The following is a 10,970-nucleotide window of genomic DNA, read 5'->3' as shown; positions in this document are numbered from 1 at the left end:
TGCTTCTGTGGCCGAACGGTTACCAGGCTGATCTGCCACACAGAGGTCCCGGGTTTGATTCCCGGGCCGGGAGAAATATTTGTATGGACTACATTTATTTCTCTCGTGAGTTTGGGTGTAATTTGTGGTTGTGTGTGTCCATGGCACTTGCGATACAGGGTTTCCCTTATACATAGCTATGAGTGTGTGCGTTATTATTATATAGAACAAAATAAAATACTAATAAATAATAATAATAACAAAATTATAATGCCGTGATTTCAATTTCATTTTTGAAGTTTAGATAAATATACTTAATCTTTTCCGATCTCTGGTAATAAAGCTACTGGTTAATATTTAACTGAACATTCTGACAGCAAATGAGCCGTTTTCAGCAAATAGGAAATAAGTGGGCTTCTAGAAAAGTTAAGATAATACCGCGTATAGCTTTTAATCTTTTTTTTATCTTATCGTGGTAGGGGCTGTCTTTTAAAGCTTGTACATATTTTCGCACTTGTAAATAACGAAATTATGTAGAATCTAAGAATTTGACAGGCAGAGTACAAAGAGAATCAAACTTAGAAAAATTCATAAAAAGATATTGGATGGAATTGACCCTATACAGTTTGTATATATATAGTGTGATATGTAATGTGATACGTGGTCGTCTTTACTTTTTTGTTAGTCAAATGTCAGTGTTTCCTAACTCTGGTTCCACGGAAATGACAGACCGAGGACTTATGTAAAAAAAATATATACAAAATCACACTTCCCGACTGAATATAAAATATCTTTTTTCTATTATGATGGGGAAGAAAGTACTTCATGACCGAGCGGTCAGTAGTGGAGAGGGTTAGAAAATGGTAATCTAAACTGTTAACTCACGAAAATTGAACACATACAATTAAATTATAATTTGTACATGTTAGAATTAAGAATTATAAATATCATTGTTGTTGAATTTATACTTTTTAGGCGTGATTGTTCTTGACTACAAAGCTATATTTACTATTACTTTAATATCATTTTCTATGTATTTCTATGTCGCTGTTTTTGAATTCTATGACTTTGTATCACCAAAAATTATCGATGCAATGCGAAATAGAATATTTAGTATTTTAAGGGTAAGACTTGTGTTGCCAGGTAACGCGAAATTCAACAAAATATGAAAGAAAAATATCTTTTGAACGTTATTTTTATATCTCACTCGTCATATATATCGTAATCGAGTATAAACTTAAGTTCTGTCCTGGCAACACTAGCAGTGACGTCATTGTTTAAGTTTAGGGTTACCATAGGGGAATGTTGCATTTATAGGCGTACCGCAAATCGAGCCACGTCGTGCCTCCCATTTTATACTATAGGCTAATGTAATGTAAAGTGTATGGAACGCCACAGTGCGCCTTTTAAACTGTGAAAGAGGCATGCAAGGCCTCCCACTGAAGTATACAAACTGTGCTAATATAAGCTCCTCAATTAAAAATAATTCTAGATGTAGTTAAATTTATATCGTCATTGTATATAGCAGTTTTCTAGCTAGAACGAATGTACACAGTAATACTGGCATTGTAATGACAATGCTCGAGTTGCAGTTTGTGTACATCAGAATTAGGTTTACCGTTCGTGACACACAATTAACACATGACATGTTTTTAGCAAGTGTATAGGTGCGATATTTCCAAGGGATGAGCAATAAAAATTATTAGTAAAGCAGAGAAAAACAATGTATTTTTGAATTAGGAAATGAAGTATCTACATTAGAAAGATTTTTTACAAGCATTTGATTGTGTGTCCCGAACTGTGCTTTTGATGTCACAAATGTTTTGAACAGAAAATATATTATGATTAAACATTACAAATATATTTTGATCAATAACTTTTGTTGACGTAAAAAAAGGAATTTTAGTATGTAAGACTAGTTAGACCTGGATTAGCACAGGTTGACAGAAAAATTACTTTGAACTGATCTATTTGTATAATAAGTTAACTGAGTCTATGGGTCAGGATTTGAGCAGACTTGAGTATGATTTTAAGCACTGGAAATACGAACCTAATGGCAAGGACTTGAGTATGATTTTCAGTACTCACTACAATACTCAAGTCCTGACTTGAGTATTGAGTAGAGTTCTGGAATACGACCCTAAGAGTCGTATTACAGAACTCTACTCAATGCTCAAGTCAGGATTGCACTGGAAACACAAGCACTGGAAATACGACCCTAATGGCAGGGACTTGAGTATGATTTCGAGTGCTTTAAACCATACTCAAATACTGACTTGAGCATTGAGTAGAGTTCTAGAATACGACCCTAAGATTCATTACATCGGTGACATCAAAATAAGTTTATATGTTAAAAAACGTAGCATATTTATGTATTAAAAAGTGTGACCGCACCGTTTTGTTCACCGATAGTTATAGATCCATGGGTTCAAGTCCCAAAAATAGTGTAGACAATACCAATCTCACGTAGGTAGCGTAATTTTTAATTTTACTCTTATGGTATGTTGTTTTCTAGTTGACTCGTATTGGCTGACCGAGATAGGACGGAGGCGGTTTTCTTGGTAAAGAATGGATTTTTTGGCGAACGTAATTCTTTAGTAAGATCATTTATTCACTGAAGACTTGGCCATAAATCATCAGAGCGGGACAGCGATATTGCGCTCTCTCTCTTGCTCGTTTAGTGTTTTCGACGGAAATTCGAAATACCGGAAAATTAAGAATGATTACTTTCGCATGCTCTCGTGATCTTACCGCATATGTTATGGGGTATGAGTGTAAGAACGGTTGACGATATAAAGCACACAACAATAAATACTGTAGAAGTGGTTAGTTAGCATCCAACGCGTGCCAACTGTAGGTCTCGAACGACCTATCTGAGCTCCGTCCGCCATTTTCGCTTTGTATGGCAAAAATCTCTAAAATCCTAGAGAAATGCTTAATTGTGCTGTTTTGGAGTGCAAAAATGATAGCCCCACCAAAAAAAATTTACCTGTGGTGGTATTTAATATCATCGAAGTTTTATTTTAACAAATTTTCTGTTTATCGAAATAATTTTTTTGTTACAAGAAACGAAAGTAAAGCTTATATGGTCGCTTCTTATTTGGAGAACTAAATTAATAACAATAATTCGTCGTCGTTTAGAAATTAACCGCTAAATGGCAGCACATTGAAATTTCAATATAATATCAAAACTTCGTAACTTGTAGTAATAGGTTATTGAACTTTCAACGATATGCCAACACGATAAAGTTTAAATTATATTAACAATCCATTATTTGTTATTTCTTTTTAAATTTGAAACTACGACCAATCAACATCAAGATTTTGTAGTGTTTCAAATAAAGAATGTGTGAGTTTTGGCGACATCGGTTCAGATAATAATCGAGGCTTAAGACGCTTGAATTGTTTTTTTTATTCCGTGATATTAAACCAGTGGGCAAAAATGGATTGCCAATGTCGATATCGATAGCATTTATCACAGCCCAGCGCTTACACAAGAGGCGCGTACCCTACTGGTAAGCGGGAGAGAGAGCGCGCTACATCCCTGTCCCGCTCCGGTAATTTGTGGCTTAACTATCAGTTCTGCGTTTTGTGTGGTTATGTCTTCAATTGTGAGTCCAGTAGAAAATAACATATTGGATAAGAGATAAGAGGTCCATTCACTTGCGAATATTTTATCAGGCGTAGTATTAATGAAGTGTCGCTGTCCGTAGCAGCCGGTATGTTTGCCAGTGATTGGACCACTAAGGCGTTTGCTGTTAAAAGTATGTGGTGGGTGCAAGCTTAACTAAACCTAACAATTACTTAATGACGTACTGGCTTCGGTAGATCGTGGGCTTAAAATAACTGCCTAGATTATGTTGAGCTTGCAAGCCACATGCGCTCGAATACAGATGGCGTTTAGTCCCAAATGTGATATTACCTCACATTACATCGTGAATTTATATAGTAGTGTAGTGGTTGTTCTGAGCTTGAACAGGTGTCACTTGTAAATGCTACTTGGAAGGTAGTATATAAAGTAAGGAGTGTAATCGGACACATCAGGTTTATGCAATAGTTAACTAAGAATAAAGAAGTATACGAAACTCCCTACTTAATTGCCCGATAAACCGGGCGTTAAATTGTAATCAATTTCATATGTTAATTTCAAGAAATAATCTATATTTTGGCATTGAATTGCTATTTAAAAAGACTTGAATGCACAACGATGTTATACACATTGATTTTGAGTATAACAAATTTTAATTAAGTGTTCGATTTCACTCCGCTAAAACTTAAATGCAAAGCTAAATCTGGAAAGGGTAATTTTGGTATAAGAGTTATTTTTGTCTGACAAAGTAGAACAATTATTGAAAGCGTCTTATTTTTAGAATGATGCTTTGTAGAAGAATTTCGGATAACGGAACAACCGCAGTAAGTTTACCTCTGATTGCTTACATTTAATTAATTGAAACAAATTAAGCAATAGTATGGACAACCACACGACTAGTATAGACAGGTGTTATTATCGTTAAGGCGTCGCATATCGGCTTACACTGGTTATGTATAACCGACTTCTTTTTATCGATGACATACACTATAGTGCTTGAAATCGAATGTTGTCCAGGGTATGCCAGATGTACAAGAAAGGAATAGTACGTCGTGTGCGGAATCTTCTTTCGTTCATACCTTCTTACCATTTCCAAATGATTTTATTAGTTTTAGTAAAAATTTATTAGAAAATTTTTGAGTATTATCAGTCAGAAGCAACCAGGTTGTTTATTAAAATTCGTACACATTCATTGGAATATTGAAGTGTTGTTTATATTTATTTATTTAAAATATTGTAATCAGTCAGAGAAAATGTAACTGCGGTTGTAATATCATCCCCATCCTAAGTGTCGTAATTAAAGAAAGAAAGGTTTCGGTTTAGCGTCTTGAGCTGTAGCTCTTGTCAATTCGTTCTATGTATGAGTTATAAACAGTGATCGGAATAACAGGCAGAAATTGGAGACTACATTACGACGACAACATTTTTTTGCCCCGGATTTTTATGTCGGAATTATCCTAAATATTCCGAAAAATTGGTCGTTGCAACAACTCGTCGCAAAGTTTAGATCCGTACCCAAACCTACCTGTCCCAAATAACTTCAATTTTTAGTGAACTTAAGTTATTTCCCGAATCCCAAAAATATCCGGGACAAAAAAAATTATGTTGTGAGGTAGTCTCCTCCGCTTTCTGTCCCTGTTCCTTGAAGTTTAGGTAAATATACTCTACTTATTCTGATCACTAGTTATAATTAATTTGAAAGAAGAGTAAGACCCTCTTAACCAATTACGACAAAAATGACAGGTACTATCAGCAAAGCTTAATTCATTGTTAGCCACAGTGGTCCGGCCAAATATTAGGCATACAAACATATTATGGTATTACCCACTTCAACAGATATTATCAATATAATATTAATTTAATTTTTTGTGAATTTACTCCATAACTTTGATTATTAACACAACAATCGAACGTAAAGAAAAATTCCTTCGACCTGACAAGAGTCGGAACTTGCGTCTGAGCCAAACCAGGGCCACCACCACATATATTCAATAAAAATCAATATTACAATTAAATACAGCGACATCTCACATCAGACTCCGGTTACTGTAAAGATACCGCCTGAGTGAGAAAGTCCATAGATCTCTCACGGGTGCCGTTACGGCGATAAAAGCCGAAAAAACCCAATATCACATGGGCGTGGTCATATAGATTTAATAAGTCAGTAATTTAAACTCCGAAGCCTACCCAGCCCCAAAACAGTTTTCTTTTTTTTAATATCAAGTGACGGGACGAGCAAGTCACGTGTCTGGTGGTAAGCTACACGCCAGTCCATAACAGTTGCAGAGCCACTCAGAGCTTCAAATTGCAAAGATCAGAGGGGCACTGCCACTGCGCCCGTCACCCTGAGACGTAAGTTGACAAATCCCATGTGCCTGGAATTTCACCAGCACCCTTACCCTTCAAAACTGGAACGCAGTAATGGTCAAAGGTCAGGTGCCAGTACTTCCCTGGACGAACTCCTTCACAAGGAACTCTACTGCTACTAAAGCAATTTCTTTACAAGCCGAGATTGTAGTAAGCCCTGTCCCTGCCCTTGTTTTGTGGCCAAATTTTTTTTTTGTTAGAACCTGCTGTTTGTAATGAAAATATAATTCAGTTCTTAAATACTATTGGTTGACAAGTAAGCTGCCACTACTAACCGCCGTTGCATGCACGAAATAAGGTCCCTGGTGGTCGATTTTGCTGATAGTACGGCAATGAGGAGAGGGGTGATATAAATTCACGAGCTATAAATTCGTGCAAATTGTTTTAAATTTATTTTTAAGGATATTTAGTGTTTTAATTTGATAATTTTAACACTAATATTACTAAAGTATTTTGGCAGTTTAGTTCTTTTAGCTGCACGATCTTACAGCTCGTGAGTGTAGAAAAACGAAGCCACCAAAATAGCAAGATAAGGACAAGGGAAAGACGAAATAGAGTAATGTGTGATGTTTGTTAGTGCACAAGTTATTTATTTACAGGTTGCCATTACGTGTTATGAATTCCAGGTAGTGTTAATTTTAAGTGTTATATGTGCAATATCATTGAGCAGTTAGTGTAAATAAACCGAAAGTTTATAAGTTTAATGGAATCATGGTGGCCATTTTGTTTCGCACATGTAATTTACTATTGACACTGTTTGTGGAATAGGCAAATTTCCTCTGGCAATTGGACCATGGGTTTGTGGTGTCTGCTTACCCTGCTGTTGGAGTAATGTAGGCTTTAAAAATATGTACGACAGAATCGACACCATTTTTATTTTGTTTTTTTTTTATTTTTTATTGTAAGTTATCTATCTATTTAACGCATTCCCTCACATTGCACAGACGTTGACAATCTTATATTCACAAAGGAAATTTTTGAGTGTTGTTTGTAAAATTATTATTACTTTAGAAAATAGTCTATACATTAGTATTTTTATTGCATTATTTTCCTATCATTACAATTTTAATTAGTATAAATGTGAAGCTTTTATTCCTTTGTCTCCCACTCAAACCAACTTCATTTTGAGCGTTTCCTCTGACACCGAAATGATAAATATATCCTCATATTAATGTACTATTTTTTTTATGATGGTAAGTGACAGGGACGAACAAGTCGCGCATCTGATGGTCGGCGACACGCCTGTCTATAGCAGTTGCAGTGCCACTCAAGAGCTTGAAATTGCAAAGATCTGAGGGGCACTACCAGTGCACCCGTCACCCTAAGTTCACAAGTCCCATGTGCCTGTAATTTCACCAGCCTACCTTACCCTTCAAAACCGGAACACAGTATTACATTACATTACTGCTTGGCGGCAGAAATAGCTAAGGTGGTAAGTACTACCCTGGACGAACAATTAAGTAATTAACTTGCTAGTATGAATGCGGCTCCTAAGTCGCTAATTTCCTCTTGAGATTGTGATGTAGGTTGACAAATCCCATGTGCCTGTAATTTCTCCAACACCATTAACCCTTCAAAGATCAGGACGCATTGATATTACTTCTTGGCGGCAAGTAAGGTGGCAGTACTTGAGGAACTCTTTCAGAAGGAGCTTGCACTGCTACGAGGCACTTAACCAAATGAGATAGGTAATCATAAAACGTTCGTGAATCAAACAAGTGGTTATTTCATATAAATTTTATTACAAAACTTTGTTTTTTTTGGACTTTAACTGCAAATTATATACCAAAGAACATCGTCTAAGTAACGCTGACGCCCAGCGGTGTTGATCGCAACTACGAAACGGCTCGTCACGCCGACAGACGCTCCTTCAATCCACCACGTTTACATTCCATTCCTTATTATAAATTAAGTGGGCGTTTACACTATCAATAATAAGAGAAAACTGTCCAGTGGGACGAGTACACAATAGACGATTCAAAGTACTAAAACGAATGCGTAATGTTTACTGTGATAATTGTGACGACTACAAGAGAAAAATACTCTTCAATGTGTCGACATTCATACTTGAAGTATTGACAGTGTAACGGACACTTCAGATTTAACGAGATACATTTATTTGGCATTTAATTAGGATCCACTTGAACATTGTGATGGCTACACAACTGACTGAGCAATAACGACAACGTTTGTGCATAATAACTGATAAAAACACCATTTAAATGTAGCTAAACAATTCCAATGTTTAAATTACCACATAAAGGAACGTGCAATGCTATTATGAATTGCGTTCCACATAACAATCAATATACATTTAACTTAGGTTAGTAAACTTAACGTATGTAAAGAATTCTGGTTTACAGCGGCAAATAAAACTTTGTGGCGTTGGTTTATCGACTGTACTGTAGTAAAGGAGTGACAGAAAAAGCCTTGATAATTATTGCTATAGTTTGATATAAATAGCCAGTGGCGCCATCTAGGCTGCCGTGATGACTGCTTACAGTTATTGCACGTTTCTTAGTGGCTAGGAAATGTTGTTATGATTTAGTGAGACGTTATCAACCGGTATCCGACCAGCCGTTTCTAATATTACAATGCACAATGATCATATCAAAAAACACTGAAGTGATTGAAACAATTTACAAAAATATAACTAATAGTCGCCTTTAGAAATATACAACACAATGGCCACTATTTAATAAACACATAGCCGAGTCAAAATTGTTATCACTCAATAAAATTGGAATGAGAATAAGAAAATAAATATTACAAATTTTAATTCAAAATTGTATCTTAATACAATACATTGACGAAAATCAGACGGATATTTAATTAACGAGTAAATATTACTATAACGCAAGACAAAGTGCTTGACAGAAACGTATGCTAGAGCGACTTTGCCAGGAAAATAACAAATTGGCTGTGAAACTATGTATAATACCGAAATTAATGCTTTGCACCATTACCTTATTAAATAGAGACAATTTACGATTCACAAATCTAAAGAATTATAAATAAGTAATCATGTTACTTTCTTTAGCGCCTTTGTTAGCTTCACGTTTGGCAGCCGGACGAAAATGACACTAATAGCTACAGTTATTTGTAGCGGAGCTTTTTTTTAACCGCATATAAATAAATACAGCTCGCTTACTAGTAATGTCTGGCGAGACACTGGTATTTCTAACCTTGTATTGTTCCGTAAGAACAGCCTAAGATTCAACGCAGACAACCGACGTCAAATTATACGAGTATATCATCATTATATATATGCATGTACATAAATGTGTGGCAAGGCAAACAGTGCAAAAAGTAACATCAATAAATGAAATAGATACGACTACAGACGTAATTTGCGATGACGTCGTCGACGTTGAACCTTACAATCAAAATATATGTTTATACACACGCCGGGCACATTTAACGGAACAAAACGTGGGAATATAAAATAATACGCATAGAATAGAAAACGTTCACAAAGAAAACACAAGTAAACATTAACATCGACTTAAGTAGTAAAATATAACAGCTTTATATAGTAGTAGATCTGGTACATGGATTGAGAAATCCTTTCATAATAATGGCAAACGGTATAGTCTATGCCATCAATAAGATAAGAAGCTTAATCGATAAGATATAGCTTTAGTCAACCCTTTACAAAAACAAAATTAAATAAAATGCATTTTTTTACATTTTACGCAGCTAAAGATTGTGACAGTTTAACATTGATTAATAAAACTGTAATAAATGAAAAAGTTTTTTTAAGTACTGTTTACAAAATGTACAACAACGCAAAATCAATCACATAAAAATGACTAATTAGATCTAAAGTAAAAAAGTAAAATAACCGACCATACTTAAAATACATACATAAAAATACTGCATTATTTTACTTGCGTTCCGCTAAATGTGCCGTTGTGTGTATGTATACAGCTCCTAAGTCCGGTATTAAGTGCGTATTGGCTGGCTAACTGGCTCATGTATTAATAGACTAATCATCGGCTACTTGGGTCATATCATCTCAAGTAATAAAGACCTTGCACTGCATTGATTAGGATTCAACAACGATATTTTAATAACTGGCAAATGATCGTTCTGCCGTCCACGTCGTAAGTCATCGTTCTACCGTCCACTAAGCGACAAATGGTAACGCACCAATAATAACTGAAACAATTTTTGAGTTGACACTGATATAACAATCGATACAAATGTCATATAAAACACAAGTACTTTTTGTAGCGCCATGAATAGACATAATACTACGCCGAAAAAACCTTCATTGTTAGAAGTTAACTATAACTTATCTAATTATTAAAGACTCGTCTAGAATACAGATATATAGATACAAATGAGACGAAAAATACTTTCGATATAGTGTCCATGCAAATTGAACAACTTCAGCAATATAGATTGTTTAAACTAGAATCAAATTAAATTATTTACCACCTTTTTTTAAGTATTTGATTTTTTTTTTCTGTAATACCAAGTGACGGGCCCAACAAGTTGTGGGCCTGGTGGTAAGCGACACGCCTATCCATAACAGTTACAATGCCATTCAGGGCTTTAAATCGCAAAGACCATAAGATCTCCACTGCCCATGCGCTAATCGCCCTGAGACATAAGCTGACAAGCCCCATGTGCCTGTAAATTCACCCTTACCCTTCTAAACCGGAACGCATTAATGCTCACATTACTGCTTGGCGGCAGAAATAGGTAAGATGGTGTACTTCCCTGGATGCACTCTTTCACGAGGAGCTAGAAGAACATACTTTATTGTGACTCAAACGTTTGAAGCTCCAGGAACAAATCGGCTCATCCGCAGAACAAAGGCGTATGTGTAAGACTGTTCATTCTCAGAACATTGTACATTTCGTTCTGTTGTCCGATTTTATATTTCCGAAACGAAATAAGATATAAAAATTCTGAAAACACCTATCGATTGGCCTTATTATGAATTTATCATGTTTTTTAATTGTGCTAACGTTTCTCTTCCTAATATTGATCAAGAACGCCAACATTTAGGCAGCAGCAAGGTATT

This window comes from Hyposmocoma kahamanoa, unplaced genomic scaffold, assembly GCF_003589595.1.
Source record: "Hyposmocoma kahamanoa isolate Upper Pololo Valley unplaced genomic scaffold, ASM358959v1 66, whole genome shotgun sequence".
NCBI lineage: Eukaryota > Metazoa > Arthropoda > Insecta > Lepidoptera > Cosmopterigidae > Hyposmocoma > Hyposmocoma kahamanoa.
The sequence above is the reverse complement of the archived record's forward strand: the minus strand, read 5'-3'. Positions refer to the sequence as shown.